The 10,567-nt window shown below is 46.8% G+C and overlaps 1 pseudogene; it reads left to right on the plus strand.

Moving 5' to 3' along the window:
• Positions 1-280: 280 nt before the first annotated feature.
• Positions 281-4,926, plus strand: LOC129842081 (dynactin subunit 6-like; annotated as a pseudogene).
• Positions 4,927-10,567: the final 5,641 nt, after the last annotated feature.

The raw sequence follows: 10,567 nt of genomic DNA on the forward strand, positions 1-10,567 counted from the left end.
TGGGTGGGACACAATGCAGATAGCCCAGTAGGCCAATGTGCGGGAGCACTGGATGGTCGGGCCAATTGAGGTAGTATGTACATGAATGTATAGTTAAAGTGACTATGCATATATGATAAACAGAGAGTAGATTAAAAAGGAGAAAATTGAATAATAATTTAACCATTTTCTCTGAATAAAAATATTAGAAGATGAGGTCAGCTGCAGTTTTGTAAACATTCGCTAGGTGACACTAAATCCCCATTAATTTCCCGCACCCACTCCTCATCTTGTCTCCGTACCACGCAAGCGCACAATGACGTCGTGTATGCTGAGAAGGATTCGAAGTCGATTGTCGAAAATCGAAAGTCGATCAACAAAATGTCGGATAAACAAAGTGCTCAAAAAAGGTATTACGAATCCAACTCGAATTCGTTTTTAGTACAGTATTGTGTATCAAATAACACATTGTTACTGTTTCATAATGTTTTATGATAGTTTGAATGTGTTAAAACAAGGTGAATATGTTTTAGGAAACCGCTAGCTAACGTGACTAGCTAAGTTAGCTCCTTGCTATAGCTAAAATCGTAGCTAACTAACTTGTAGACATACAGATGATTCAAAAATGGTACGCTTTTTGTATTGCTGATTATTACCAACACTTGGTGTTCTGTTTGTAGTGCTAAAATAGCAGCTGGCGCCGTGGTGTGTGTCGAAAGCGAGATCAGAGGGGACGTCACTATTGGTAAGAAGACGTCAAATGTAGCCTTTAGCTTAGCGAGCCAGGTAACGTTCGCTAACTATTTATTTAAGAATGAGCATCAACAACATTCGTTTGTCCTGTAGTAGCTCTAGTCTCCATATAGCTTGACATTATTACACGGTTCAGGTTACTGAGTACATATCCACTTTGCAGCCAGCTAAAATGGTTGATGTTAGTAGGCTAGCGTTACACATTTGACTGTTCATGTATGGTTCTTCAAGGTGCCAGAACGGTGGTCCATCCCAAAGCCCGCATCATAGCCGAGGCAGGACCCATAGTCATCGGAGAAGGCAACCTCATCGAGGAACAAGCTCTCATAATTAACAGGTGAACATAACAATAGTGAATCTTATAGAAGTGGAAGGGTGCAACGGTGAGGTCTCTCCTGTGTTCTATGGACGCCTCTTTCTCCCCCTCCGCCTTATTTTTCCCTCCCCTGTTACATCTATCCATTCTCCCTACACTTTATTCCTTACATACTTTTATTCTGTCTTTCCCCCACCTCCTTTTTCCTCTGCCATATTATGGTCTCTTTTTCCTCTGCCATATTATGGTCTCTTTTTCCTCTGCCATATTATGGTCTCCTTTTTCCTCTGCCATATTATGGTCTCCTTTTTCCTCTGCCATATTATGGTCTCTTTTTCCTCTGCCATATTATGGTCTCTTTTTCCTCTGCCATATTATAGTCTCTTTTTCCTCTGCCATATTATGGTCTCTTTTTCCTTTGCCATATTATGGTCTCTTTTTTCTCTGCCATATTATGGTCTCTTTTTTCTCTGCCATATTATGGTCTCCTTTTCCTCTGCCATATTATGGTCTCTTTTTCCTCTGCCATATTATGGTCTCTTTTTCCTCTGCCATATTATGGTCTCTTTTTCCTCTGCCATATTATGGTCTCTTTTTCCTCTGCCATATTATGGTCTCTTTTTCCTCTGCCATATTATGGTCTCTTTTTCCTCTGCCATATTATGGTCTCTTTTTCCTCTGCCATTTTATGGTCTCTTTTTCCTCTGCCATATTATGGTCTCTTTTTCCTCTGCCATATTATGGTCTCTTTTTCCTCTGCCATATTATGGTCTCCATTGTAGTGATTGAAGCTGGTTGTCTGATTGAAGCTGGTTGTCTGATTGAAGGTGGCTGTCTGATTGAAGCTGGCTGTCTGAATGAAGCTGGCTGTCTGAATGAAGGTGGCTGTCTGATTGAAGCTGGTTGTCTGATTGAAGCTGGCTGTCTGAATGAAGGTGGCTGTCTGATTGAAGCTGGCTGTCTGATTGAAGCTGGCTGTCTGATTGAAGCTGGTTGTCTGATTGAAGCTGGTTGTCTGAATGAAGCTGGCTGTCTGAATGAAGCTGGCTGTCTGATTGAAGCTGGCTGTCTGATTGAAGCTGGCTGTCTGATTGAAGCTGGCTGTCTGTCTTTGATCAGTTATCCAGAGAACATAGCGCCGGACTCTGAGGGAGTGGAGCCCAAGACGATGACCATCGGCATCAACAACGTGTTTGAAGTTGGATGTAGTATCCTTTATACTGACCTATAGGGTACAGCCACTGACCTATAGGGTACAGCCACTGGCCTATAGGGTACAGCCACTGACCTATAGGGTACAGCATATAGAGGTGTAGTACAGCTACTGACCTATAGGGTACAGCATATAGAGGTGTAGTACAGCCACTGACCTATAGGGTACAGCCACTGGCCTATAGGGTACAGCCACTGGCCTATAGGGTACAGCCACTGACCTATAGGGTACAGCCACTGGCCTATAGGGTACAGCCACTGACCTATAGGGTACAGCCACTGGCCTATAGGGTACAGCCACTGACCTATAGGGTACAGCATATAGAGGTGTAGTACAGCTACTGACCTATAGGGTACAGCATATAGAGGTGTAGTACAGCCACTGACCTATAGGGTACAGCCACTGGCCTATAGGGTACAGCATATAGAGGTGTAGTACAGCCACTGACCTATAGGGTACAGCCACTGACCTATAGGGTACAGCCACTGACCTATAGGGTACAGCATATAGAGGTGTAGGACAGCCAATAACTGACCTTTAGGGTACAGCTATTTGGACATTTGACCTCTGTAATATTACATATCTGTATGTGTGTATATTGCTGCTCTGAAAGTCCTTTTGTTGCTAAAGTATGAAACGATCCTTAACCAATGATACTTGCAGTGTCTCAAGCTTTGAAAATTGGGGACAACAATGTAATAGAATCCAAAGGTAAGAAAGATTAAAATGCCACAAATTCAGTAATGACTGTCTTCTTCCCAATGTTCTATGAGACTGTCTTCGTCCCAATGTTCTATGAGACTGTCTTCGTCCCAATGTTCTATGAGACTGTCTTCGTCCCAATGTTCTATGAGACTGTCTTCGTCCCAATGTTCTATGAGACTGTCTTCGTCCCAATGTTCTATGAGACTGTCTTCGTCCCAATGTTCTATGAGACTGTCTTCGTCCCAATGTTCTATGAGACTGTCTTCGTCCCAATGTTCTATGAGACTGTCTTCGTCCCAATGTTCTATGAGACTGTCTTCGTCCCAATGTTCTATGAGACTGTCTTCGTCCCAATGTTCTATGAGACTGTCTTCGTCCCAATGTTCTATGAGACTGTCTTCGTCCCAATGTTCTATGAGACTGTCTTCGTCCCAATGTTCTATGAGACTGTCTTCGTCCCAATGTTCTATGAGACTGTCTTCGTCCCAATGTTCTATGAGACTGTCTTCGTCCCAATGTTCTATGAGACTGTCTTCGTCCCAATGTTCTATGAGACTGTCTTCTTCCCAATGTTCTATGAGACTGTCTTCGTCCCAATGTTCTATGAGACTGTCTTCTTCCCAGTGTTCTATGAGACTGTCTTCTTCCCAGTGTTCTATGAGACTGTCTTCGTCCCAATGTTCTATGAGACTGTCTTCGTCCCAATGTTCTATGAAACTGTCTTCGTCCCAATGTTCTCTGTGACTGTCTCCGTCCCAATGTTCTATAAGACTGTCTTCTTCACAATGTTCTATAAGACTGAGGGTGTCTGTGTTGATAGTTTTTTAAATCACTTATGGAGAGAACCCTTCCATCATCCTTCCATCATGTGAACTGTGTTCTCACATATCTGTTTAATGTCCTCCTCCCCCTCCTCCAGCTGACCTGGGCAGGAACATGATTCTAACCTCTGGTTGCATCATCGGCGCCTGTTGCCAGGTCAACACCTGTGAGGTCATACCTGAAAACACTGTCATCTTCGGCTCGGGGTGTCAGAGACGTGTGCAGACAGAGCGACCACAGGTACACACACACACACACACACACACACACACACACACTGAGATTAGTGTTGTACAGGTCTGTGTGTAGAGACCTATGCAGACAGAGCGACCACAGGTACACACACACACACACTGAGATTAGTGTTGTACAGGTCTGTGTGTCAGAGACGTGTGCAGACAGCGCGACCACAGGTACACACACACACACAGATTAGTGTTGTACAGGTCTGTGTGTCAGAGACGTGTGCAGACAGAGCGACCACAGGTACACACACACACACAGATTAGTGTTGTACAGGTCTGTGTGTCAGAGACGTGTGCAGACAGAGCGACCACAGGTACACACACACACACAGATTAGTGTTGTACAGGTCTGTGTCTAGAAGACATACAGTCCATGTAGCTTGGTCTTTCTCCACTCCAATCCATCCAGTGTTTCCTCGTTAGCAGTGAACAACATGTGTTCATGTGTTCTGCAGCCTCAGACTCTTCAGCTGGACTTCCTGATGAAGATCCTCCCCAACTACCACCACATGAAGAAGACTGTCAAAACCACCTCCGCTGTCACGCCGGCCAGAAACTAACCGCCAGCTCGCATCCCCGCCGGGCCAAACATGTACCTCTCTGGCAGACGGCGAATGAAGGAATCTCTCACCACTCCAACATGTACTGCTACTACTTTAACAGGAAGCTGAAGAATGTCACTGTTCTCCTCGTCTCACCAAGGTCCTGTTTCCCAGACCCAGATGGATGTAAAACGCGGTTTAGTCCATGATTATGACCTGTGACCTGTGACCTGTGACCTGTGACTGGGAAACTGCCCCTTTGTAGTAGAAGTGCTCTATGTTTCCTGTCTGACTGTTTACCAACAAAATGCTTTATATCCAATTGTAATTAAAAAGGGGACTTCTTTAAAATGTTTTAGTTTGCTGTTTGGAGACTGTAGGACAGTGTTGCTGTACTCTGACTAGAAATACTCACTGGGTGTGTCCCATTAATCTCCCCTTTTCTCCCAACGGGTGCACTTGTTCACCTCCCTACATGGATTTTAGGGTCCCTCCCTGTTCTAACCTTCTCATCTAATGGGTTTTGAGGAGGCGATGAGAGGACTCAAGGAAATCCAATTGAGATCCAATCCAATCTGTTTTACTATAGCCAGTCTGTTTAACTACATGAAGTCTGTTAAACTATAGCCAGTCTGTTTAACTACATGGAAACCTGCTCCAACTCATGCCTACACCACTACAATGCTTTAAGATGTGTGTAGAGTAGTGAAGGAGTGCACACTAAGATGTGTGTAGAGTAGTGAAGGAGTGCACACTAAGATGTGTGTAGAGTAGTGAAGGAGTGCACACTAAGATGTGTGTAGAGTAGTGAAGGAGTGCACACTAAGATGTGTGTAGAGTAGTGAAGGAGTGCACACTAAGATGTGTGTAGAGTAGTGAAGGAGTGCACACTAAGATGTGTGTAGAGTAGTGAAGGAGTGCACACTAAGATGTGTGTAGAGTAGTGAAGGAGTGCACACTTTAAGATGTGTGTAGAGTAGTGAAGGAGTGCACACTTTAAGATGTGTGTAGAGTAGTGAAGGTGTGCACACTAAGATGTGTGTAGAGTAGTGAAGGAGTGCACACTAAGATGTGTGTAGAGTAGTGAAGGAGTGCACACTAAGATGTGTGTAGAGTAGTGAAGGAGTGCACACTAAGATGTGTGTAGAGTAGTGAAGGAGTGCACACTAAGATGTGTGTAGAGTAGTGAAGGAGTGCACACTAAGATGTGTGTAGAGTAGTGAAGGAGTGCACACTAAGATGTGTGTAGAGTAGTGAAGGAGTGCACACTAAGATGTGTGTAGAGTAGTGAAGGAGTGCACACTAAGATGTGTGTAGAGTAGTGAAGGAGTGCACACTAAGATGTGTGTAGAGTAGTTGAAGGAGTGCACACTAAGATGTGTGTAGAGTAGTGAAGGAGTGCACACTAAGATGTGTGTAGAGTAGTGAAGGAGTGCACACTTTAAAATGTGTGTAGAGTAGTGAAGGAGTGCACACTTTAAAATGTGTGTAGAGTAGTGAAGGAGTGCACACTAAGATGTGTGTAGAGTAGTGAAGGAGTGCACACTTTAAGATGTGTGTAGAGTAGTGAAGGAGTGCACACTAAGATGTGTGTAGAGTAGTGAAGGAGTGCACACTAAGATGTGTGTAGAGTAGTGAAGGAGTGCACACTTTAAAATGTGTGTAGAGTAGTGAAGGAGTGCACACTTTAAGATGTGTGTAGAGTAGTGAAGGAGTGCACACTAAGATGTGTGTAGAGTAGTGAAGGAGTGCACACTAAGATGTGTGTAGAGTAGTGAAGGAGTGCACACTTTAAAATGTGTGTAGAGTAGTGAAGGAGTGCACACTTTAAGATGTGTGTAGAGTAGTGAAGGAGTGCACACTAAGATGTGTGTAGAGTAGTGAAGGAGTGCACACTAAGATGTGTGTAGAGTAGTGAAGGAGTGCACACTAAGATGTGTGTAGAGTAGTGAAGGAGTGCACACTAAGATGTGTGTAGAGTAGTGAAGGAGTGCACACTAAGATGTGTGTAGAGTAGTGAAGGAGTGCACACTAAGATGTGTGTAGAGTAGTGAAGGAGTGCACACTAAGATGTGTGTAGAGTAGTGAAGGAGTGCACACTAAGATGTGTGTAGAGTAGTGAAGGAGTGCACACTAAGATGTGTGTAGAGTAGTTGAAGGAGTGCACACTAAGATGTGTGTAGAGTAGTGAAGGAGTGCACACTAAGATGTGTGTAGAGTAGTGAAGGAGTGCACACTTTAAAATGTGTGTAGAGTAGTGAAGGAGTGCACACTTTAAGATGTGTGTAGAGTAGTGAAGGAGTGCACACTAAGATGTGTGTAGAGTAGTGAAGGAGTGCACACTAAGATGTGTGTAGAGTAGTGAAGGAGTGCACACTAAGATGTGTGTAGAGTAGTGAAGGAGTGCACACTAAGATGTGTGTAGAGTAGTGAAGGAGTGCACACTAAGATGTGTGTAGAGTAGTGAAGGAGTGCACACTAAGATGTGTGTAGAGTAGTGAAGGAGTGCACACTAAGATGTGTGTAGAGTAGTGAAGGAGTGCACACTAAGATGTGTGTAGAGTAGTGAAAGAGTGCACACTTTAAGATGTGTGTAGAGTAGTGAAGGAGTGCACACTAAGATGTGTGTAGAGTAGTGAAGGAGTGCACACTAAGATGTGTGTAGAGTAGTGAAGGAGTGCACAGCTCAGGAGGATGGAGAGGTTATTGGGGTTCAGACACATTAATACCAAGTGTAAATGGGTCAAACTTTAAAACAGGTTTGGATCACTTCGATCAGAGAAACCACATGTTAATATGAGGTGTAACCAGGGCTATAAATATACCCTTTTTTAAACAGCATCCACAGGATTAGAACCTGTGACCTTTACATGTTAGTCATTTAGTAGATGCTCTTATCCAGAGAGACTTACAGTTAGTGCATTCATCTTAAGATATCCAGGTGGGACAACCACATATCTCGGGCCTAGACATAAAACAAATGTCCTCAACGTAGTCAGTAGGTGACATGAGGTTGAAAAGCAGGCGGGCTGCTGTGTTCTGGGTAAGTTCCAGGGGTTTGATGGCACAGGTAGGGAGCCCAGCCAACAGAGAGTAGCAGTAGTCCAGACAGGCAGGGAGCCCAGCCAACAGAGAGTAGCAGTAGTCCAGACAGGCAGGGAGCCCAGCCAACAGAGAGTAGCAGTAGTCCAGACAGGCAGGAAGCCCAGCCAACAGAGAGTAGCAGTAGTCCAGACAGGCAGGGAGCCCAGCCAACAGAGAGTAGCAGTAGTCCAGACAGGCAGGGAGCCCAGCCAACAGAGAGTAGCAGTAGTCCAGACAGGCAGGGAGCCCAGCCAACAGAGAGTAGCAGTAGTCCAGACAGGCAGGGAGCCCAGCCAACAGAGAGTAGCAGTAGTCCAGACAGGTAGGGAGCCCAGCCAACAGAGAGTAGCAGTAGTCCAGACAGGCAGGGAGCCCAGCCAACAGAGAGTAGCAGTAGTCCAGACAGGTAGGGAGCCCTGCCAACAGAGAGTAGCAGTAGTCCAGACAGGCAGGGAGCCCAGCCAACAGAGAGTAGCAGTAGTCCAGACAGGTAGGGAGCCCTGCCAACAGAGAGTAGCAGTAGTCCAGACAGGCAGGGAGCCCAGCCAACAGAGAGTAGCAGTAGTCCAGACAGGCAGGGAGCCCAGCCAACAGAGAGTAGCAGTAGTCCAGACAGGTAGGGAGCCCAGCCAACAGAGAGTAGCAGTAGTCCAGACAGGCAGGGAGCCCAGCCAACAGAGAGTAGCAGTAGTCCAGACAGGCAGGGAGCCCAGCCAACAGAGAGTAGCAGTAGTCCAGACAGGTAGGGAGCCCTGCCAACAGAGAGTAGCAGTAGTCCAGACAGGCAGGGAGCCCAGCCAACAGAGAGTAGCAGTCGTCCAGACAGGCAGGGAGCCCATCCAACAGAGAGTAGCAGTAGTCCAGACAGGTAGGGAGCCCTGCCAACAGAGAGTAGCAGTAGTCCAGACAGGCAGGGAGCCCAGCCAACAGAGAGTAGCAGTAGTCCAGACAGGCAGGGAGCCCAGCCAACAGAGAGTAGCAGTAGTCCAGACAGGTAGGGAGCCCAGCCAACAGAGAGTAGCAGTAGTCCAGACAGGTAGGGAGCCCAGCCAACAGAGAGTAGCAGTAGTCCAGACAGGCAGGGAGCCCAGCCAACAGAGAGTAGCAGTAGTCCAGACAGGCAGGGAGCCCAGCCAACAGAGAGTAGCAGTAGTCCAGACAGGCAGGGAGCCCAGCCAACAGAGAGTAGCAGTAGTCCAGACAGGCAGGGAGCCCAGCCAACAGAGAGTAGCAGTAGTCCAGACAGGTAGGGAGCCCAGCCAACAGAGAGTAGCAGTAATCCAGACGGGAGATGACAACTGCCTGGATTAGGACCTGCGCCGCTTCCTGTGTGAGGTAGGGTCGTACTCTACGGATGTTGTCGAGCACGAACCTGCCGGAGCGAGTCACTGCTTTGATGTTTACAGAGAACGACAGGGTGTTTGTTGTCCAGGGTCACGCCGACACGGTGGAGTTGTCAACCGTGATGGAGAGGTCTTTGAGCGGGCAGGTCTTCCCCGGGAGGAAGAGCAGCTCCGTCTTGTCTAGGTTGAGGTGGTGGGCCGACATCAAAGCGGAGATATCTGCCAGGCACACAGAGATGCGTGTCGCCACCTGGGTGTCAGAAGGAGGAAAAGCAGTTGAGTGTCATCTCTGTGTTTAGTCCATTGCGCCAGCAGGGTCATCTATCTCGGTGTTTAGTCCACTGGGCCAGCAGGGTCATCTATCTCGGTGTTTAGTCCACTGCGCCAGCAGGGTCATCTATCTCAGTGTTTAGTCCACTGGGCCAGCAGGGTCATCTATCTCGGTGTTTAGTCCACTGGGCCAGCAGGGTCATCTATCTCGGTGTTTAGTCCACTGGGCCAGCAGGGGTCATCTATCTCGGTGTTTAGTCCACTGGGCCAGCAGGGTCATCTATCTCGGTGTTTAGTCCACTGGGCCAGCAGGGGTCATCTATCTCAGTGTTTAGTCCACTGGGCCAGCAGGGTCATCTATCTCGGTGTTTAGTCCACTGGGCCAGCAGGGTCATCTATCTCGGTGTTTAGTCCACTGGGCCAGCAGGGGTCATCTATCTCGGTGTTTAGTCCACTGGGCCAGCAGGGGTCATCTATCTCAGTGTTTAGTCCACTGGGCCAGCAGGGGTCATCTACCTCAGTGTTTAGTCCACTGCAGGGGTCATCTATCTCAGTGTTTAGTCCACTGCACCAGCAGGGGTGGGCCACGATCCTTGTTTTTGCACGTATTTAAAGATGTTCAGTTTGTAGATTAGAAATGTAATTAGTTATGTTGGGTAGAGTTGGAAAACTAGTCGCAACCGTGATTAGAACTGGCGACCTTGGCAGGTTGCAACCCGCGTTTAACACCCCCTCCCCATCCACCTCCAACCCCCTAAAAAGTTCATTTTATTTGTCTCTCAGCTGTAAATTCCACTCACAGAGCTTTCATTAAGCCTTTCCCACTGAGCTTTCATCCAACCAGTCTATTCGCCCACTGAGCTTTCATCCAACCAGTTGATTCGCCCACTGAGCTTTCATCCAACCAGTCTATTCGCCCACTGAGCTTTCATCCAACCAATCTATTCGTCCACTGAGCTTTCATCCAACTAATCTATTCGTCCACTGAGCTTTCATCCAACCAGTTGATTCGCCCACTGAGCTTTCATCCAACCAATCTATTCGTCCACTGAGCTTTCATCCAACCAATCTATTCGTCCACTGAGCTTTCATCCAACCAGTTGATTCGCCCACTGAGCTTTCATCCAACCAGTCTATTCGCCCACTGAGCTTTCATCCAACCAGTCTATTCGCCCACTGAGCTTTCATCCAACCAGTCTTCATTTGTCTTTCCGTGATTCCTCTCTCTTTCTCCCAATCAGATATGACCTTTTAAATGTTCAGCGGGCAACAATCAGATTGAATCCAGGCCTTAT

This window comes from Salvelinus fontinalis, unplaced genomic scaffold, assembly GCF_029448725.1.
Source record: "Salvelinus fontinalis isolate EN_2023a unplaced genomic scaffold, ASM2944872v1 scaffold_0010, whole genome shotgun sequence".
Taxonomy (NCBI): Eukaryota; Metazoa; Chordata; class Actinopteri; order Salmoniformes; family Salmonidae; genus Salvelinus; species Salvelinus fontinalis.